This window comes from Rousettus aegyptiacus, unplaced genomic scaffold, assembly GCF_014176215.1.
Source record: "Rousettus aegyptiacus isolate mRouAeg1 unplaced genomic scaffold, mRouAeg1.p scaffold_m13_p_5, whole genome shotgun sequence".
Classification (NCBI taxonomy): Eukaryota; Metazoa; Chordata; class Mammalia; order Chiroptera; family Pteropodidae; genus Rousettus; species Rousettus aegyptiacus.
In genome coordinates this window covers 6311469-6334869 of record NW_023416308.1, presented here as the reverse complement: position 1 = coordinate 6334869, position 23401 = coordinate 6311469, and the positions used below count along the sequence as shown (strand labels likewise).

The following is a 23401-nucleotide window of genomic DNA, read 5'->3' as shown; positions in this document are numbered from 1 at the left end:
ACAGGGAGAGACTTCCTATGAATTCTGTGAGCCTGAGACCTCCAGGGAAACGTACCAAGAAGAATTTTAACATCCTGGCCTTTTCACTGAGAACCTATAGTCTCCCTGTCGTTCTTGGGTTTGCGATGAGTTATTCTAATTATTTATGATTTGCTCCATGCGAATGGGATAAGATTTTCGCATGCTCCCTAAACACCAGGAATTAATAGCATGGAAAGCTCTGAAAGGGTGAGGTTGAGCCTGGAGGGCCAAGCAAGGATGAATGACACACTGCCTCTCTCCTCACCCCATCCCCGCTGCCGCCTTCCCGGTCCAAGGCACTGTCAGGAGCCCCCGCCCCCCGCTTCCTCCCTCACCACACTGCTGTTGATCCCCCTCACAGCAGCCTCGGGAATCTTGTAGGGCAGATCAGGTCACTTCCCGGCTCTAAAGCTCCCGTGGCCCCCCATCTTAATCAGAGTGACGGCCAAAGCCTTACGGTGGCCCCGAGGCTCTCCCCGACCTGCTCCCCATTGCCTTACTGGCTCTGCCTCTCCTTATTCTCCCCCTCGCTTGCTCCGCCTCGGGGCCTTTGCACTTGCTGCTTCCCTCTGCCTGGGATGCTCTTCCTGTCATCGGCGTGCCCCACCTTCCCCCTTCCTCAGGTCTCTTGCCAGCGACGCCTTCCCTGCCTTCCCTCTCTGAAAGGGAAGGCACACCCGCCCCCCGCCCCCCGCTCCGCAATGCTCATTCCTCCTTTCTCGGCTGTCATTTCCTCCACAGCTTTATGCAACTTCACGTAATACCAGCTCTGTCACCTTTCCCCCGCCCCCCCGTACGTCCATCTCCCCCGGCAGAGCGCCAGCATCCTGTGAGCAGGGATCTGTCTCTGCTTCATTCCCCGTCATGTAACCCCAGCACCTAAAGGGTGTCTGGCACGATAAACAAACGCTATACTCCATATAGTATGGAATACAAATATAAGTACTATTAACATAACCCGAAATATAAAACGTATTATCGTTGTGGGCAATTACATATATAGAATTATTCTTTGTTACATGTTACATAAAATACACGTGCCTTGGCTCGGGCTGCTGTCACAAACGTGCCACGGGCCGGGCGGCTTACACGGCAAGCATGTACTTCTCACAGTTCTGATGTCTGGAGAGTCGAAGAGCAAAGTGCTGGCCGATGCCACGTCGGGTGAGGACTCAGCTCCTGCTCACGGACGGCCGTCTCCCTGCCGCGTCCTCACGCGGCCAAAGGGGTGAGGGAGCTCTCCGGGGTCTCTTTTATAAGGTCACGAATCCCACTCAGGAGGGCTCTACTCTCATGGCCTAACTGCCTCCCGAAGGCTCCACCCCCTAACACCATCGCATTGGGGGGTTAGGTTTCAATATATTGAAATTTGGGGGGGCACTTGAACATTCGGTCCATAACAACACACAATAACAATGCATGCAACACAGACTAATGTAGACTATATTACATATGATTATTATGTGTGTTATATATTATACGTAATATGTATAGTAATACTAAAAAGTAGGCACTCGACAAATATTCACCGAAGGAATCATTCAATCGATTAACGGTTACCTGGGATTCACGCCCAGAACACTCTCCTGAGCGCTGAAAGTCCCTTTCCTCCAACACCAGCTCCGGCAGTTCCCATCATGCTCCCCCCACCCCCTCCACATCTTTGCTCAGGCTGGGCTCTTCGCCCTGAGTCCCTTGCCTTCTCTGCCTCGTGAGCCCAGATCCTACTCCAGCCATGCCTCCGGCCCCATGTCAAGAACCCAAGTCCTCCGGGAGACTCTTCTCATAATTCCAGCCTCCTCGATGAATTCCTTTGCTCACCAAGCCCAGTATTTGTCCTCTGTGCCGTAGAAGCTGGCACGTGATCATGTCCAATATAACACTTCATCACTCTTTGGTCATTCTATGGGTATAAATCATTCCTGCCTCTACCCAGTAGAACTCAAAAAATATTGATGGTTTTGTTCTGAAATCAGGGACCAAGCTACAGGGTTTGTCTCTCGTATTCCCTCACAGCACCTAGACCCACAGTAGAATTCAATAAAAAATATCCTGAAATTCCAAATGCCATAGGGTCAAATAAATTATGCAACAAATATTCACTCTCTCCCTTCCCAAACCTCCGTTGAAGGTGTGTGTTTCCCTGACCCTCTGGATGTTGGGCTTGACCATGGACCTGCTTTGGCTGACGAAATGTAAATAGAACCAACGAGCTGGCTTGAGTTTTAACAGGATTATCTGGCTGCTGTGTTGAGAATGCGCTGGTGGAGGGCAAGAGATGACTGGCCGTGGGTCGCCCTGGCTGACAGCAACGGAGGTGGTAAGAAGTGACCGGATTCTGGAAATGGCTTAAACGTGGAACAGACTGGCTGTCTGGTAGACCAGGTGCGGGAGATGAGGAACAAGAGGAGTCAAGGATGGCTGCAGGTGTGGGAGCCCGTGCAAGCGGAAGGATGGAGTTGCCGTTCATTGATGTTGGGGAGACTGTGGCGGGAGCAGGGCTTTTGTTCGGAGACTGAGTTTGATTTTGAAAGAGTCAAGTCTGAGGTTTCCGTTAGGTTTCCTAGCGGAGACGCCGAGTGGGCTGTTGGTTGTGTCCGTGTAGCGTTCAGGGGAAGCGCCAGTCTGGAGACAATAAATTCGGAAGTCATACACACCGAGATGGTGCTTTCAGTCAAATTTAGATGGAGGAGAGTTCCGAGGAAGAACTGAATCTTGGGGATGCTCACTGTTTAGCGGTGGAGAAATCAGCACAGGAGACAAGGCCAAGGGCCCCATTTGTTTGGGGTGTGCCTTTGAGGGGGATCAGATCATGTCACCCCCAAATTTGCCTTTTTGGCATATGGATTACTTTGAACTAAAGGCCACTGAGAACCAGCAGATGCAAGGACAGCTCTAGAAATGGGGCATACATTTTCATTTTGCAAAGGCAACTGAGGAAGAGGAGGACTCAACAACTCCTCTGGATGAAGAAGATGGAGATCTGCATGACGACCCCACCAAACCACCCTGTTTCCCTGTACTTTCCCTGGTCACCTCCCCAGAACTTGCCTCCCCCACCCAGAAGCCCAAAACTAAACCCCTTTTCCTTTGGCCTGAGAGGGTGTATCAGCCCGCGCTCTTAACATCCCTTGTGTTACTGAGCTCTGGGCACTCCGTGTGTTACATGAACAGAGCCCCAGCCAGGAACCTAACGGGGTAGAAAGGAAAGTTTCTTCTTGCTGCCCTACACCCTGCAGTGTTAACTCGTTCTCTGCCTCCTCTAAGAAGTTTCCAGTAAACTCCACATGGCTCACTAGGGCTTTTGATGGATGTGCATGGATTCGTTTGCAAGAACTCCGAGATGGGAGAGATTCTGCAGTTGGCATGGGGAAAACTACAAGCCGTGCAGAAACTGGGCAGTTAACGTCCGGGATACATGCACATACAAGTATAGAAAGACCTCGAAAGGGTAAATGTCACACCGTTGACAGTTGTTACCTCTGGCGGTGGGATTGAGGGCAAGGAACAAGACGACTTTAATTTATTCCTTTGACATACTTCTGCCTTGTCTGAATTTGTCACAATGAGCACAAACGATTTCATCAGTCTAAAAAAGTGGGGGAGGGGGGACTCAAATGCCACCTCCTCCAGGAAGTCTCAGAGGCTGATGTAAGGGTTCCTCTTCAGTGCTGCAGTGGTGGGAAATGAATCAATGGGGAGTGAGTGAATGAATGAGTTCAGCTATGACCACGAGGAGCACTGAATCCCACCAGCCTTTGCTAAAGTTCATCCTACTGAGACTGGCTAAATGACAAGAATGGCCATTTGGGGATGCTGGGCCACCCCAAGGTGCCTGAGATTAATTACGCTGCCGCCAACACCTCAGCAGCACGGATTTGCAAGTCTTAATTACATGCAGGGGACCAGCTGGGATGCTCATTTGCTAACTCTGACCCCAGAGTCTCCAGAGTTATTCCTAGCCCATTTTCTACTCTCTTCCTAACACCTCCATCTCCCTAAGGAAAGTGGGGGACAAAGACAGGAGAGATATACTTCAAACAGCGGGGAAGAAAGGGCTCAGGCTGCAGGGACCTCTTCAACTCTGGCTTCTGATCTCAGGGCTCGTGAGGGGAAGCATGTCTCCCTGTATTTTTAGGAAATGGTTCAGCTAGAGGTGATGGTGGGGAGCTGGGTCCTTGGCTGGAGTCAAATCTGTATTATAAATCTCTCTCAAACCCACCCAGGAAGATGGGATGTTTCTGTTCCCATCTGAGCTGAGAGAGACTGAAGCCACGTTGGTCTCCGCCAGCCTGCCAAACTTCAGCTGAGATCAGCATCCGACCCCTGGTTTTAGGGCATCTGACAGATGACCTCTCCTATGCGTGACTCTGGGTGAATGATCAAGGGACCAAGAGAAGGAAAGAAAAGGAGACTGCTACCTGAGCAAAGCGCTTACCTTCCCTGAGCTTCAGTGACATCAGCTATTTTTTTAATTTTCCCACTGCCTGGTACCTGAAAAGTTTTGCCCTCCCAAGATCTTGTCTTGGAATTAAGGCATTCCCACTCCTGTGATGTACAAACCCCTAAAAAGTCTCCAACTCGGGCTTGCACGTTCAGAATGGATCCATTTATCAGAGAGAAACCATCAGCTGTTCAGCAGGGCCCTGAAGTCAGTAAACAGACAGATATGTTTTGATTGGGGGAAGGAAAGAAGAATAAGCCAAGGGAAGAAGATGCTCCCTGAATAGGGTTGATGCCTGGAAGGGTCCTGGGGATGGGACCTGGGCCTTAGTTTCCCCATCTCAAACAACAGATAATACAGACTTACTGAGTACTCGTTGGCTTCCAGGCATCGTGCTAAGGGCATCACGAATTCTCTCATGTTTCCAAAAACCCCGATGCACAGATAGCGTATGTTTCTGCGGAGGCACTGGGATCTCTGCACAGGGCTGGGGACTGGAGGACGTGCCACAAGAAGGGAGTGAAGTAGGAAAAGGAGCCACAGGGAGACAGGCCCCAGCTGCTCCCAGCTGCTCCAGGATCCGCCCTGCTCTGCAGCCAAGATCTCTATTAAAGACGCAGCACCCTGGCCTGAGTGGGTCCCTGAGAGGGGCTGACTGGCACGGACAGCCTTCCCTTCGTTGCTCCCTCTGGCCCCAGATGGCCCAGTGCTCCTGAAGTTGTTACCATGGAGATGACATCTCCAGTGGCCAGAGCGGGAAGCGGGGCTGAGAAAGGCTGGCAACTGAGCCGGGGGAGTAAGTGCCAAGGTTTGCCAGGTGGTAGGGGGCAGCAGGCCAGCCCCTCCCCACGACGCAGGCCCCCAGCTGTGCCAGGGTCTGCCGGACTCTCCTCAAAGCCACCAGGAAAACAACGACAACAGCAGCACAAAGCACAGAAGCACAAATTTGTGTCTTTAATCATGGCTTAGATATTTGGGCAGCACCTACCGTGTGCCAGGTCCCACGCAGGGTGCCGGGACGTCATTACAGGGAATGCAAAGGTCCCTTGAAGCTCATTCATGAGTCCCCCTATATAGAATAAGCCCCCGAGTAGACAACAGCATAACAACTCCCCAATGGAGAGAATATAAATTAGCCCAACGAGAAGTTGCTCCTGGGCTGGTTTTTATTTTAGGGTTCTTTAACGGTCACGCTTACTTTCATATTAACTTTAGTAATATTAGTGCTAGTGGTAGTAATAGCTGGCGTCTACTCAGTACAGACTGTGTGCCAAGTATGAAAGGCCTTAAACACGTCACCTTTTGCCTTCGCTTCCAGGCTATGATGCCGGCATCGGTATCATCTTGCCCATTTCACGGATAATGAAATTGAGGCTTGGAGAGGTCCGCTCTTCAGCCTGTAGTCAAACACCTGGTGTATTAGCTTCCCATTGCTACTATGACAAATCACCATAAACGTAGGGGCTTAACACAATGCATATTTATTCTCGTCCAGTTCCGGAGGTCAGAAGTCCTAAACTGGTCCCATGGGACTAATGTCGCAGTGTCAAGGGGTCTGGTTCCTTCTGGAGGTTCTGAGGGGAGGATCTGTCTCCCTGCCTTTTCTCGAGGCCGCTCACGTTCCCTGGCCCAGGGCCCCCTCCTCCGTTTCCAGGGCTCAGCTTCCACCATTGGGTGCATCCTCCACATTCACATGTGGAAATCGGATCCCCAGTGCGATGGTCCTGCACAGGGGAGCCTTTGGGAGGTGATTGGGTCATGAGGGTGGAGCCCTCCTGAGTGGGATTAGTGCCCTTATAAAAGAGGCCCCAAGGAGTCGCTGCCCCTTCCACCATGGGAGGACACGGCCAGGAGATGGGGGTCTGTACACCAGGAAGCGGGGCCTCACCAGACACCGGGTGTGCCGGCGCACTGACCCTGGACTCACCGGCCTCCAGAACCGTGAGGAATAAACGCTGGCTGTTCAGAAGCCACCCGGACTCCGGGTCAGCCAACTGCAGCTGGCGGCGGCAGAGCCAAGACTAACACCCCCGAGTCTGACTGCAGGGTCTGTTCTGTGAACCAGCAGGCCGGCCAGAGTATCCCCGACCCTCACCCCCAGGGAGGGAAACGCCTGGCTTTCCAACCAGCGCCCTGGGGGACACCGGGGACACAAAGCCGGGCCCTAAACCAACCGGTGGTGGCCGACCCCCCTGCCTAGCACCCTCGCGCACTGCTCTGGAGCGTCCAGTTAGCAGAACGAGGAACGCTTTGGGCTCTGGAGTCAGACGGTCCTGGGCTTCGGTCCCCACAACGAGCTCTGCCAGCTCTGCGACCTTGGGCATGCACTGTGCCCTGAGACAGTTTCGCCATCTGCAAAGTGGACATAATTAGACCCACCTCTCAGGACTGCTGTGCAGGTTAAATGAGGTTATGGAGAGAAAGGGCTTGACACAGACTCAGCAAGGTGAAAGCTCATTTGGTAGAAATTTTTATTATTATTATTATTATTATTATTATTATTATTATTATTATTTTGAAAAGGTAGAACTTTGTCACCAGCCAGCCCTCTTGAATAACTTTATTTATACCCCGGATGCTTTCCTTGGACTTCACCCGGAAGACCTTAGAGGTTAAAAACTCTCCTAGGTCCCAGACACTCCTCACTGTCCCGAGGACAGACAGGAGAACCCCCAGCCACTGATGAAAAGTTTTACAAAACAAACACGAAGTGCTAACGACCTCCTAAGGGGAAAACAATGACGGACATCCACCGAGATTCCCAGCCCCACTAATGGGGTGTGCATTCTGAGCACTGGGGTCACAGCACGCTGAACCCCAGTCCCACCAACGCCCTTTTAAAAGCCACATATGAAATGCGGAAAATAAAACGAGCAGCACATGGACTCATTTCAGCCCTGAAAATGCATGGAAGGCTCTATAACACCCCTGGAGTGATTCCAAGTGAATAGCCCACCCCCCAAAAAATATTTTGACAGGCGGGGCTGAATTATTCAATAGACGCGGCTCCTTATTTAAGGCAGAGCGTGGGTTGGCAGGCGGTTGTTTTGTTTCCACTTATTTCTTCACCGGAGTCTTTCTAGTCCGGATTTCATTCTAGTTCTAAGAATGCCACCCTGCAGAGCAGGGGAAAATGTGGCAGCAACAGTTAGGATTCTGGCGGACGCACCTAGATTTGACAAATGCTCCAGCCACCAGCCATATGCACAGCCATTTAAATCGAGGAGGAGGAGGGACGGTTACCCTACCGCAGGCTGCTAATTTCATTGAGGAGACTGTAATTATTTTTCCTTCCCCCCGCCCCCTTGCTGGCTAGAATAATGACAGTTACATAAGAGTACTTCTATTTGCTCCAGCCAAATATTAAAGTAAGAAATGATGATTTCGTCTTACGGCCATGCCACCCTGAACACGCCCCATCTCGTTGATCTCGGAAGCTAAGCAGGGTCGGGCCTGGTTAGTATTTGGATGGGAGACCACCTAGGAAGACCAGGTGCTGTCGGAAAAAAAAAAAAAAAAAAGAATAATGACTTCTCTCCAAGATGCTCCAGATGGTATGCGTAAGGATCTAGGCAAGATCCCAGAAGAGTGGCGGGAACCACTTTCCTAGGGCAGAATCCTTACCCTCTTCCTGGGGTAATAAAAAGAATGCTTGGCTGGCTGTGTCTGACAGTGGTAATGCTTACATGACTGCATTCATTTGTCTCAACTCATAAAATTATGGGACCACGAACCAGCTCTGTCATGTAAAAATGAAAAGACATGATTGCAACTGATCGATAAGACTGATCAACTAAAAAGTGAAAAATGCTCGGAATCTGCCAAAACTGGTCCTTGGGAGTATTTCTTCTTGCCCCAAAGCTGAATTCTCTAACTGTGCAGTCATTGAACAAATATTTATTGAGCACCTACTAGGCTCAAGGCGCTGTTTTAGTCACTGGGGAAACAGCAATGAATGAGATAGCGAAATCTTTGTCCTCAAAGATTTTATATTCAAGTAAGGAGGGACAAACAAGAATGTATAACCATAAAATAATCTCAGACAAGTCTAAGCCTATGAAGACAATAAAATTAGATAATGGAATGCAGAGGGACTGGAGAAGGGGCTACTTTAGACATGTCAGGGAAGGTTTCCCAGGGGAAAAGCCATTTGAACTGAGACCAGGAGGTGCAGAGGGGCCAGCCAGCGGGAACAGCAGTTACAAAGGTAGGAACAGAGGGGTCAGCATATTTCAGCTGGAGCCAAGAGAGCCAGAGGAGAGGGATGAAGGAGGAGGGATGTAGGGGAAGATGAGATGGGAGATGTGGGCAGGGTCAGGTCATCGATACTTTGTAGGCAATAAGGAGACCCTGAGTTTTATCCTAAATGCAATGAGAAGCCATTGGTGGGTTTCGAACAACGATACAAAGTAGAACGATTACTCCAGTGGATCAAGAAACACTCTGGGAGGTGTATTGGCCGTTCTGGTACCATGGACACCAGGACCATTGGCCCACTATGTTTCAGACCTGCATTGGAGGTTGATTTTCCAGAAAGTGGGCTTGGATTTGCTCCCCATTATTGGGATGCTTCTGAACAATGGGACACAAGATGGCGGGCTGGTTTGGGGTGCCTGATCTGTGACTGATTCAGCACACCTATTCTAGGCACCGTTATAGGGACTGGGGATGCGGCAGTGAAGGAAGCAGACCCAGTCGTTGTCACACAGAGGTCTGTGAACAGTGCTAGCAGGTGGCAAAGGAGGGGGAAGTACCAGAGATGTGAGCGGTCCCGCGAGGTGGCTTAATGCAGACTTCGGGGAGGCTTCTCAAAGGAAGCAGACGTCTCCGAGGATGGGCAGGAGGTAGAAGAGGGGAAGGACTGACATTCCAGATAGACAGAATATCACGTGCAAAGGCCCAGAGGCCACAGAAGGGACATTCCAACTAGACTGGAACGGAGAGTGTGAGGGCGGAGCAGTCAGCAGGGCCTCAGGAATCCCACCGAGGAGCTTGGGATTCACCCCGGGGGGCAGGAGAGCCATGGGAAAGACGCCGCGGGAGAAGGAGTGGGCAATCAGATCTGCTGCCCGCAGGGGGAGAAGAGCCCGGCAGGCGTGGGGGCAGGACAGGAGACGGGGACTCCCAAGAGACGGCTGGTGTGGCCACCCAGGTGAGAGGCAGTAGAAACCTTGCCTGAGGACTGCAGATGGGAGAAGAGAATGGATTAGAAAGCTGTGCATGAGGTGGACTCAGCAGGACTCACGACTGCCGGGATGCCGGGGTGAGGGGAGGTGGGATCGAGGATGACATCTGGACTTCTAACTCACGGATCAATTGTGCGGTGGTGCCACTGGGTAAGAAACAGCCTGGAGGGGTTGGGGAAGATGGTGCACATCAAACGGCCAGCCCTGCACTGTCCAATATGGTAGCTACAAGCCGGGCGGCTGCTGAGTACTTGAAATGTGACTAGTATGATTGAAGAAATGGATGTTTCATTTTATTTAATTTTAATTTTAAAACCAAGATTTGATCCGGCTATTGGAAAACTTTTCAGTGTGTTCAGGACTCAGTCGTGTGAGCTGACTTTTTTATTAAATCTAAATCCAGATCAAATATTTCTGATGAAAATTTGGCATTCGAATTGAAATGTGCTATATGAAATATGCACCAGATTTCAAAGATTTAATACAAAAGAAAAAATCATGCTTGTTCCACATCTCTTTTCAAAGCATACTGCATGTTTAATATAGAGAGACTCGGCCCTTGAGAATTTTGTGGATACTTGCTTTTCACAATCAGATCTGCATTTGCCACCTCCTAAGTCCTAGCATCTTAGAAGCCAGTTTCCCCAAATAACCTAATGAGTTAACATCTCAATTAAAGCAGAAGTCTTTAATTAATGAAACAAATAATTAACCTCGCAAACAAAAGTGCTCCCCAAAGCACAGTACATTTACTAAGAACCTACCATGGGCAGGACACTAATTAACAGTGTGTACTCACTAACTATTGGTAGGCGACAAACCATCCCTCTATCTGAGTAGTTTCAGCCAACAATCATTTGCTTCTCAGGCACATGCAGGTCAGCTGATCAACGTTACTCTCTGTCCCACAGGTCTCTCATCCTCTTCGGACCAGCGACATCATCACAGCCTCCTCACTCTTTGTGCCAAAGCAAGACACCTGGCTGAACCCGAAGTCCAAGAGTGGGAAATACAGGTTCTCTCAAAAGTTTTAGTACAGCTTTAAGCTTTAATAACTTTGAAAGTATAAATGCTACAAACTTACACAGCGCATCATTTGAAATTTAACTTTCTCAGTTATTTAGTATTGTCAATTTTGAATATAATACTTTTAACTTCTCATCTAAAATCTCTCTGATTGAAGACGGCAAATGTTGAGCAAAACTAGTCAGTGCAAAGTCACAAGGGGAAGGGCTTGGCTATAAGCAAAGAATTGATGCAATTCATCACAGTGATACAGAGATGAGTATGCAAGGAGCTTGCACTCTGAGTGGAGTGTTGGGTGTTAGAAGCTGGGCACCGATTATGGTATGTGCTACAAAGAAACACAAATGAATCATTACAGACTCCGTTTCTGTAAATAAACACGAGCCAGGCAACACGCTGTTTCATATGCATCAGTTCAATTATTCCCCAAAACAACACAATGAGGTAGATATCATTATCCCCCCATTTAAAAGATATTAAATATAAAGATCAGAGAGGTTAAGTGACTTCCCCAAGATCACACAGTAAGTGACAGAACCCAGATTCAGTCCCAGGTCTATCTGATTACAAAGTTTGTGCTCTGAACCTCTTGACTAGATACTGAGTTCCTGAAATTAAATGTAACGAAGATTCAGAGGAGAGGGGGAATTGAAAGTCTTCATGAAAGAGAAATCCTTTGTCTCTGGGTCCTGGATTTTGAGTTATGATCCTGATAGGCAGAAACATAGGAAAGGGAGGGAAACGCAAGGAAGACGGAGGAAATGGAATGAATGAACACAGAGGCAAATTTTAAAGCCCCAGGGCATGTTTGGGGAGAAGTGAGTCAACCGCTTTGGCTTCCCAGGAAGCTAAAACCAGATACTAAGCTGAGTCTGTATTCAGTGCCAGAGGCAATAGGGAGGCGCTGAAGGCTGTAGAGCAGGCTAGTGACTTCAAAGCAAATTGTCTTTCTGGTTAGCTATAAAACTGAGCGTGTGCTGAGCAAAGAACACTGCATTTAAGAGTCAAGAGAGCAGGCCAAAATCACTTTTTTGTAGGCATCTGTGGGAGAGGAGTAATTAGAAAGGGAAGCTAAGAAGATTACAATATCGTTCACTGGTGTTTGCGAATTTGACCAAGAAGCAGAGTTAGGGAATCCTTTATTCTTCCACTGTGGTGAGAACGGGAGAAGCATTTCTGGCTGGGGGAGGGGGGAGGCGGGGAGGGGGGTGGCGGGGGTGGCAGGGGCCGGCCAGGGCAGAACTTGCTGCAAACCCTTCAGACACTCGAATTTGGATAGGTGATTAAAAAGCACTTTTTGTAACTGAGTGCTTCTCTTTCTTTTAGCTGCTATGATATTTCGGATGTCTTCACATTAACATAAAACTGCATTAGCCAGTTTCTTGGGCCAACAGGAGGGGAAAGAAATCACTGCCAGCTTTTTAATATGCCCTCTTAGACTACAAAGAAAAAAGAAAAGGGTAATTATGTACATAAGCACATTGCTCAATCCCTGCGTTAAAAAAAATCTGAACAGTTTCTCTGGTTTCTATTAATTCTGTGCAATTAGTATCTAAAAGTATTACAGCAAGCAAAGGCAAGCAGGATATAATGAATAGATTATTTAAATAAATTATATGAGTGTGCTATATGGGTGTGATGGATTGTTAGCGCTGGAAGGAATCTCAAAAAATTATGTAATCATTTTTGTCTGTCTGGAAAGGTCTATTTCTCTTTCAAATCACGAACATTGGACAATAGACTAGTCCAGAGGGAAGGAGGGATGGGGGAGGGGCAGATAGATGGAGTAAAGGGGATCAAATATGGGGTGACAGAAAGGAATCTAACTATGGGAGGCGAATATACAGTGTAAATATATGTGCCTTACTGTTAAAATGTATGGCTGAAACTAACTGGATTTCGTTAACCAATGTCACTATAAAACAATTAATTATTTTTAAATTATGCAATCAAACCCACTCATCTTACAAGGGAACGTAGCCAAGAGGCCCAGCGACTTCTCCAAGTCACGAAGCGAGCCGGGCTCTTGGGGTACAGGCAAGTGGCATCTGTAAGGGCAGGTGTACTTAGAAATGTGTGTGTCTTTCAGCGTTGACTGTCTGCCACTCACCAGTCTAAGTGCTTTTTATGTATTATGTAATTCATGCGACAGTCCCATGAAGCGGGTACCATTTTCATCCCCATTCGAGAGATGAGACAACCAAGATGCAAAGGATAAAAGTTGCTCGCCCAAAGACCCACAGCTGGTAAATGGTACCGCTAGAGTTTGAACACAATTCTAAGACAGACCTATGCTCTTTTTTTCAAGAGTATATGCAAATCAGGACATTAACTCTGAAGGGGATCGGAACATGCCACCCCCATCTGTGCCACTTCGGCAGGACTATTCTGAGCTGAAGGCGCCTGAGAAACGGCCAACACAGGGAGAGCTCTCTGCCCTCCCCTTTTTTTGGTCTAAAAATGCAGGGCATAAATTTCTCTTTGTAAAGGTGACGTAAGTTTCCATTTGTGAAAACGTTCCCCTTTCCCACGCCATGAAAAGAACAACTCCTATTATCAGAGATTACTTGAATCTGCATACCAGACCTTGCCTAGTCACCTGCCACCATCTACCACCCCCGGGAGCCCCAAACCCCTTCTCCTCTGTCTAGTCAGCTCCCCATAATTTATCACATTTTGTTAAAATGGTATATAACCCCCCAAGTCTAATATCTTGAGTTTTCACTTCTTTTTTGTGAAGTGAGATATTCATAAAAAAATTAACATGAATACAATTGGGATGCCTTCTCTCCTGTTAATCTGTCTTCTTCCAGTTTAATTCACAGCCCTCACTGACCTAAGTGGGTAGAGGAAGTTTTTTCTTCCCTACAACTCCAAGACCGCGGGCTCTGCCCACCGCAAGACCAGTCGGAGGACAGAGGTGCCTGTGAGCGAGAAGGAGTCGGCGCCAAGCAGGTACTAAGGAAAGAAAGATGCTCAGGTAAGTGGTGGTTCAACACCTGGCTCATCCAGAAGATAATATCACTTGCTTCCACTTTACTAATGGGTTTTGTGAGAATCAAGTGACTTGCTGCATATAAACGATTTTTAAAAAGACTTTTTTTTGAGGATTCATCCATGTTGATTCAGAGAGCCTTAACGCACTCATTTTCTGTGGCATGGCACATATATATTACATATACATTATATATCTATATCTACATATAGATATAGATATATATAAAATCTCCATTTTATATATAGGTATAGATCTAAAATCTCCATTTTCCTATTGATAAGGGATTAATTTACATACTGATTCCCAAACACACTGTGAAAAAGATTATTCAAGGAAATGAAGCTACATATCAAAGGCACCTAATTTTTAGAGCTTTGCCATATAAAATGAGCCAAACATTTTTCATATCTGCCTCAAAGGGCTCCCCTAAGGATTAAGGAACGTGATGATAATAAAAGTTAACATTTATCAAATGCTTACAGCCCGCCCGGCTTCAGGCTAAGAAATTTGCATTAATTGTGCATTTAATCTTTAACACAACCTTGTAGCAGGAGCAGCTAATATTGTCCCATGTTACAATGAGGAAACTGAGGCTCAGAGAGACGGGAACTGACTTTCCTGAAGAGAGGCTGCTCCGAGGAGGTGAGAACAGGACTCGAACTCAGATTCCCTGAGAATGCTGAACTCTAGACCCCAAGCTACAAAAGGACTCAGGGCACAGCCTGGCACTCGATAAATGGTAGTTGTTAGTATAACGAACCATTTTTCAGCCATCAGGATTATCAGAGCTGGCATTCATTATTCAGCTCACCTGGGGAGAGTGACTTGCAGTATAGCCTGCATTTAAATTAAGAGGAAAACAGACGACAGAGATATCAACCTTTCCCCCAATCTGATTCTAACTGTACCCCCAGGAACGCCCTAAATCCGCAAACATGAGAAAACTGCACCTCTCTGATTTAGAACGTGCGTTACGCAATCTCTCTTTGCCAGGCTCAGGGGTCAAGGTCAGGAAACAGTGATTTGGGTACATACACCATACCAGGCACAAGGTAGCGTGCTGCATGCATCCTCATGTGTGGTAACTCACTCGGTCCCCACGGCAACCCAGAGGCTGGGGCTCAGGCGGGTGAAGCCACTTGCCTAAAGTCACTGGGGTGGTTTGTGGCTGTGAATAATAAGAAACAGATGTTTGGTCTCTGCCCCACCCCACCCTCACTCCTGTCTCTGAGCTCCTAAAACCCCTGTAATTCTTGAGTGATAGAGGCGCTAGGAGCATTTGTGTTGTTATAATATTTGGTCTTAGCTCCCAGTCCCTGACACTAGGGCTCCCTAAAACCTTGGGAGTCGCTGGAGGGATGAGTGTCATTCTGTATGCTAATGAATACAGCCTGATGGCTGGAACCCCTAGGAGTGTCAGAGTGGGGGCTGGTCACTGGAACGACCAAGGCATGATTAGAGGTTATGAAACTTTCAGCCCCCACTCACCCCTCCCCAACCTCAAGGAAGTGAGAAGGGTTGAAGATTGAGAGTCAATAGCCAATGGGCGATGATTTTATCACTCGTGCCTGTGTGATGGAATCCCCATGGAAACCCTGAATGGCAGGCTATGGAGATCTTCCCAGTCATTGAGTATTCTCATGTGCCAGGAGGGTGTTACGCCCCAACTCTGCTGAGACAGAAGTTCCTGTGCTTGGGTCCCTCACTGTAGGTACCTTTTCACCTGGCTGTTCATCTTCATCCTTTATAAAAAACTTGTATATGTAAGTAAAGAGTTCTGGGAGCCATTATAGCAAATTATTTAATCTAAGGAGGAAGTCGTAGGAACCCTCGATTTACAGCCAGTTGGTCAGAAGTACGGGTGACAACTTAGGACTTGAACTGGGCATCTGAAGGGGGCGGGGGCAGTCTTGTGGGACTGCGCCCTCAACCAGTAGAGTCTGCGCTGACCCCTGGTCGTATCAGAACTGAACTGTAGAACACCCCATTGGTGTCCCAAGAGTTGGAGAATTGCATGATGTTGGGGGGGGGGACCTGCATTTTTGATGTCAGAAGTGTTTTGAGTAGAGGGAACAAGTTTTCCCTTTTAGCGGCAGTGTGCCTGACAGTTAACCGAAATCTCTCCAACCCCTAGGAAGTTTGGGAAAAGCTGCGTTTAAATTTTTTTTAATAACAGGAGGAGGGGAAAAGGGTAATGGGACATCACTAATATTTCGCTTTACACTTGGTGGTGTTTATGATGCTATTCCAACAAGCAGAAATCTACTTTTGCGATTCCGACTTTTCAGTTCTAAAGAACATTCAAAAAATCAAGTAGGCAACTTAAAAAGGCCCCAGCTCTAACGAACCCATTCATTTATAAATCAGGTTCCTACAAATCAAATTCAAATCAGCAGCCTATGCCCAGGATAGGGTCACATCTAAACCTTGGATGATTGGACAATAGAGACCCTCACCTCACATATAAAAATATTAAAAGGTAACCACATGGGAATCCTAGCCACAGCAATCAGACAAGAAAAAGAAAGAAGAGTCATCCAAATTGCAAAGGAAGAAGTAAAACTCATTATTTGCAGAACACATAATACTATGTATAGAGAACCTAAAGATTTCACAAAAAACTATTAGAACTAATTAATGAATTCAGTGAAATAGCAGCATACGAAATTAATATTCAAAAGTTGTTTGCATTTTTATACACCAATAATGAACTATTAGAAAGAGAAATTAAGAAAACAGTCCCATTTACAATTACATCAAAAAAATAAGATACCTAGTATCAAATTTAACCAAGGAGATAAAAGATCTGTACCAAGAAAATTATACGACACTGAAAAAGGAAACTGAAGAAAATACAAATAAATGCAAACATTTACTGTGCTCATGGGTAGGAAGAATTAACATTAAAATGTCCATACTACCCAAAGCAATCTATAGATTTAATGCAATCCTTATCAAAATGCCAATATAAATTTTAGGATTATTTTTAAAAATAATCCTAAAATTTATATGGAACCACAAAAGACCCCGAAGAGCCATAGCAATCTTAAGAAAAATGAAGTTGGAGGCATCATGCTATCTGATACTAAATTATACTACAAAGCTATAGGGATCAAAACAGCATGGTACTGGTACAGGAACATTGATCAGTGGAACAGAACAGAGAGCCCAGAAATGAACCCAGGTCCATATGGTCAATTAATCTAAGACAAAGGAAACAAGAACATACAATGGAGTAAAGACAGTATATTCGATAAACGGTGTTGAGAAAACTGGACAGATACAAGCGAAAAAATAAAACTCGACTATCTTTTTATGCCATACACAAGAATAAACTCAAAATGTATTAAAGACTTACAAATGTAAGACCCAAAACCATAAAACTCCTAGAAGAAAACATAGGCAATAAACTTGACATTGCTCGTAGTAATTTTTTTTTTCAGATATATCTCCTCAGGCAAGGGAAACAAACAAAAATAAATAAATGAATGGGACTACATCAAACTAAAATTCCGCACAGCAAAGGAATTCATCAGCAAAACGAAACATAACCCACTGAATGAAAGAATATATTTGCCAATGTTACATCCAATAAAAGGTTAATATCAAAAGTTTATAGAGAACTCATACAACTCATCACACCAAAAAAAAATCTAATTAAAAATGAGCAGAGGACCTGAATAGACATTTCTCCAAAGGGGACCTACAGATGGCCAACAGACATGTGAAATAATGCTCAATGTCAATAATCATCAGAGAAATGCAAATTAAAACCACAATGAGCTATCGCTTCACAGCTGTCAGAATGACCATCATCAATAAGTCAACAAACAAGAAGTGTTGGGGAGGATGTAGAGAAAAGAGAACCCCCATGCACTGTTGATGGGATTGCAAATTGGTGCAGCCACTATGGAGAACGGTATGAAGTTTCCACAAAAAAATTTAAAATAGGACTACCTTATGACCCAATAATTGTACTTCTGGGTAAAGACATCCAAAACACTAATTTGAAAAGATATGTGCACCCCTATATTCATTGAAGCATTATTTATAATAGGTAAGATACGGAAGCAACCTAAGCACCCATCAATAGATGACTGGATAAAGAAGAGGCGGTCCATATACATGATGGAATATCACTCAGCCATTTAAACAAATAAAATCTTACCACCTGCAACAACACGAATAGACCTAAAGGGTACTGTGCTGAGTGAAATAAGTCAGACAGAGAAAGACAAATACCACGTGCTCTCATTTACATGTAGAATCTAAAGAACGAAATGAACACAGAAAGACGCACAAATGCAGAGAACAAACTGACGGGTTCCAGATTGGGGGCGGGGGAGGTTTGGAGCAACTGGGTGAGAAAAGTGAAGGAATTAAGAAGTACAAATTGGTAGTTACAAAATAGTCACGGGGATGTAAAGTACAGCATGGGGAAGATAATCAATAATATTGTAATAACTATGTATAGTGCCAGGTGGGTACTAGATTAATTTTGGGGGGTGGGGGTGGGAATCACTTTGTAAATTATATAAATGTCTAACCACTCTGCTATACACCTAAAACTAATATAATACCAAATGTCAACTGTAATTGGAAAATTAAAAAAAAAATGTAGCCACATAAAATATAAGATACCTAGAATGATGAGTTGAGTTGCCATTGACTAGTGGACATATGTTATAACATGTACAATGTTTCATGAAATGTGTATCAATTTCAATTATATAAAGTCTGAACTCATAGAACAGAGAGTAGAAAGATGGTTGCCAGGGACTTGGGGGGTAAAGGGGCGGGGGAGATAGGGAAAATGAGGAGTTATTAATTAAAGGATTAACGTTTCAGTTATAAGTTCTGGGGATCTAATGCACAGCACAGTGATTATAGTTAATAATACTGTATTGTATACTTGAAATCTGCTAAGAGAGCAGATCCTAAGTGTTCTCACCACACACACACACACACACACACAAATGGTTCCCTCTTCCAGCTAATTGCTGAGAATATACATCCCATAAAGCTAAGAACAAGAGTTGTCTTATTTACCATTACCACTTTACAGTTTTTCCTATAATTTCCAGTGCCCGAGACATATAGTAGGTGCTCAAGAAATATTTATGGAACAAATGAATAAACTGAATTGTCACAGATGTCACATTTTGCCTGAGCTGGAAAACCGCCTGGTATGGAGACCACCTCGTGCTCATGTCAGAGGGATGAGTGATTTCTCTGAATTCTCCCAAGCGATCTTATCTTTGCTCTGTACACCACGAAAACTGGTAAGTTTCTGTTATCTTTAATGATGCAAATAATCGAAAACAAGAAATAATCAAAATCAAATAAAATTGAAGATACTTATATTCAAAAACGGTGACTATACGAGGTTACGGATGTGGTCATTAACTCGATTGTAGCAATCATTTCACAATATATCTGTATATGTTTTAAATCACCACAATGTACACCTTTTAAAAGATCACCTTGAAAAAATAATAATTTAAAAGAAGATCACCTTATACATAGATATATACAATTTTTACCTGTCAATCACACTTCACTAAGGTGAGGACACATAAAATAGAAAATTTAAATGTTTTCGATGTTACGGTTTTCTTTTCATATTTCAGAAGCCACACTTCTTAGGGTGTGGACATTCCCACAGGGCTCATGAGCACTCCACTCGCAGTGCCCAATGGCTAAACCGGCTCTCGGCTCAGTCACGTGACTAAACACTCACCTGTGCCTTGGTACACACACAGACACTACGACTTGCTTTTGGATTCCTCCACGTAGGCCCTGCTCCTGTGTCAAAGCCAGTGCAGCAGGCGATGTGGAAGAAGCCTACAGCAGAATGCCAAGACGACAAATAATCAACGGCTGCCAGTCCCCCCCACCCCCGCCCCCGCCCCCAACACAGGTTCATTACCAGCATCTAAAATATCTGAGCGGAAGGGGTTATGCACCCCTATTACCAATCAACCTCACCCCTAAGAAATCGCCATTGCTGCAATGAAAAGAAAATGACTGTCATCCGAGTTGCCAGGTCTGTGCAGGAGGCCAGCGTTAGTTAGGTCAGGAGACTTCTTTGTTAACCTCTTCCTGGTTTCCTCATTTCTTTGGCATCCTTTCAATAAGCTACACCCGGGTTCCACTTCCCCCCTTAAAGCTACCTCCGGAAGTGTTCGGTGCTGCCTCTCGCACTGGAAATAACTCTTATTGAGCACTTACTATGTGCCAGGTTCCAAGCCAAGCACTTCCTGCGCATTATCCCCCTCCCCCTGCCCACTTCGCTCATTCATGGTCCCGGCCTGGTGCAACTTTTTCACTTTTCAGTTTCCAAATCTGGTCTAAGAAATTCGATTTTGCCAAGTACTCCCAAAACGGGGCCATCTCTTGACTCACACCAGCCAAACTCACAAGAGAGCAATGTATATAAATCAGAGGGCTAGTTTATTGGTCACTGTTGAGAAGCAGAAGTGCCCAGGGAACAAAATCCCATCTTCTCCACCAAGCACATTTTCTTCCTGTCACAAATCTCTACGGGAAGCCAGGAAGCCAGAGGGTACACTACTGGTTTCCCTCTCGCCACCCCTTGCACACTGAGTTGATAACTTCGGCAAATACCCGCGATTTTTTGCCAGGGCTTTCTCTGACTGCCTAGGCGGGCTAAGCCGCTGTGTAGACGGGTTGGAAGCGTTGATAACGCCCCCAGGAGAGGCCTCGAATGATGGCTAGTGTGCGTGAAGAATAAGTCCCTCCTCACCCATGTAACGGAGCACACACGAGCACCTGCTACACGGCCTCCCCTGGGGCCTCGGCAAGACCGAGCCGAGTCGCCCTCAGCGCGAGCCTACTGCTTACTGCCCTTCTGTCTCACTCCGTCCCCTCCTGGGCCTTCATGGACTCGCCTGCCCGATACGCCCCTTGCACGCGAACCCTTGTGCAAATGGCAACGCTGGGAGGTTTAACTACTTGCCCAACGGGACACAGTCGATTAGTGGAAGTACCAGGACAAAAGTCCAGGTTTTCTGACTCCCTTTTATACGTCCAAAAATAAATACATTGAGCTCCTACTATGTGCCAGACAGTATACCAGGTACCGGAGATACAGCACTGAGCAAGACAGACGCAGGACGTACCCTCAGGACACTTAAAATCTAATGGGAAATTACATAAAGGGGGGAGGTAGCGAGAGTTAGAACACATAACAGTGAGAAGTAATCTAGCCTGGTGAATGGGGAAGGCCTCCTTGAGGAGGCGGCATTAAAGGTAAGACTTAAAGGCATTTGAAATGATGAAAAGGAGGCATTCTGGCAGAACCAGGTATTCAACAGCTCTACGACTCTGGGCAAACTGCCTAATCTCCCTGGAGCTCATTTTCCTCATATTTAAATGCGGATAATAAATGGCATAATAGATAGCACTCGATAAATGTTAGTTCTCCTTGTCTTCCCCAGGGAGGTAGCCTTCTAACCTGACATGCCACCCCATGAGAAAAGAGTTGGGGATATATTTTGTCTGAAAACACAAGCCACATTTTGGTTTTTTATCCACTCTCTAATACTGACTGAGCGCTGGCTTGCTGTCAAAAGATTCTGCAGTTAAGTGGGTTGTATGACTAGCTCTGTGTAGTCATGGATGTGTAGGCCCCACGCACTAATTCTATTAGAGACTGTATCGGTCAGCTTGGGCTATGTTATGCTGCAGTAACAAGCACATCAAAGTCCCTGTGGCGTAATCCAATGAAAGTTTACTTCTCTCTCATAGAGAGTCTGTTGTCAGTCCAGGCAAATCAGAAATCCAGGTTAAAATGATACTCTCATTTCATATTTTCAATGAGGCCTTCGCAGCCCACAGCAGAAAAAAACACACACACAAAGAACTCACACCCACTTATCTATGCTTAGGCCTGGAGGTGATACACACCCCTCTACTAACGATCCATTGGTCGGAACTAGTCATACCCCCCATTTAACGGCAGGGGGGCGGGAAATACAACAGTGCATGGACTATTTGGTGAGCGTTACTATCTCTGCCACAGAGATGTGCTTATTGAGCACTTTACGCCAGCAGAGACACACACAAATAGATATAATTTCAATACATGCCAGGAAGGGTCCGACTGTGGACAGGCTCCTGAATTACGATTTCGGAATGCAGCAAAGGCACACAACAAAACCACAGATAAAAAGCAGTAAGTGATGGTCCACCATAGACCTGAGCGCTCGGAAGCAGGGTTGGGGTTTTGTCGAGTTCCCCTTCCCTACGGCTTGGCACATCCAAGCAATGATTTCATTTCTAAGCACAAATCGCCAAAAACGACGCAGAGCGCAGGAATTCGGCCACGGCATTCCCGCGGCACCTGTAAGAACAGCCTGACGTGGCACGATGTCCAGATATCTTTACTGGGTCCTATTCTGAGAGTGAAAAGTTTGGCATAGTCACAGCCCAGGCCTAACTGGTTCTGAGGTTCAGCTCAGATACAGTAAAACTGGCCAGAGGTCTCGAATTCGAATGCCCACAGGGACCACTTAATGAGAGGGGTGGTCTCAGGGGATTGTGGCGAATGAGGAGACCCTTGCCATTAGGCAGTTTCCCCTCACATCGCCTAAGGATTGCTACTTGGCATTGTTTTTAAATTTCTAAGCATTTTTATGTGAGATCTCTTAGATTCTTTAATGTGGGAAAGAAACAAAATGATTGAAAACACTCTTTAGGTTGAACAAAATATAGTTACTGTCTAGATTCATCCAGTAGGCCTGCCATGGGGTGAGCCCGCTGGGAAATCAGATCCCAGTCTCTATTCAAGTTCTAGAACAATGCAGCCTGGAGCCTTAAGCAAATCTAAGCCTCTTCTTCCTCACCCCCTCACACACCCCCCCCAAAAGTAACCATAAAAAAAAAAAAGCTAGCATCAGCCAACATGTCTACCAACCAAGCAGTGGTTTATAAATCCAGCTGCTTGGTGAACTATTACATATCCATTAAGAATGTTCTTGAAGAGAGTAAGATCAGAGAGACAGGCTTAGGAGAAAATGCTAATTGAAAAGAGGATATTATGGTGTTATGCGTGACATAAACAAACGGACACTATGTATGCAAAAAAGACCAAAAGGGAATGTACCAAAATGTTCACAGTCCCTCTTCGGCTTGGTAAGATGTCTTTCTTTTATTTTCAAGTCATTTAATGAACTTGTCTTCTTCATAACGGGGGTCGCGAGGGGGAAATACATATTAAAATTAAACATTTGTTGGTATGTGTGTCAAAGAATTCTAGACCTGGAAAAAATGTTAGCGTTCATCTAGTCCAAAACTTCTCACTCGACAGAAAACTAAAGACCAGACAGGCTGAGTAACTTTCCCAAGGTCACACAGCTGGTGAACAGCAAAGCTGGGACAGAACTCAGGAGTCTTGGATGTCAGTTCAGATTTGAGCACAGCAGGCTACGGACCCAGACAAAATACAGAGGGGAGGAAAGATAAACCAACAGGAAAAAGCAGAGAGGGGCGGAGGAAGGAAAATCTTACAGCTCTTCCATAAGTCACCCACGGAGTCTTTCCCCCAAACATTTCATTTGAGTTATCTGTGGACCTGCTCATTTCCATAAAGGCTGATCATTTTGTTGAGACTGCGAAACATTTCCTCTCCCTGATATTCCCCAAGGTAAGAAAACCTGCAGGAAGAAACCAAACAGCAATTTTTGCCTTCTAATTTAATTACCG

The 23401-nt window shown here is 45.9% G+C and overlaps 1 protein-coding gene and 1 pseudogene across 1 annotated transcript in view; one reads left to right on the top strand and one right to left on the bottom strand.

Moving 5' to 3' along the window:
- Positions 1–23401, bottom strand: part of RPH3A (rabphilin 3A) — a 209433-nt gene that overhangs the window by 179916 nt on the left and 6116 nt on the right. The window lies entirely within an intron of this gene.
- LOC118603375 lies at positions 7853–7970 on the top strand (annotated as a pseudogene).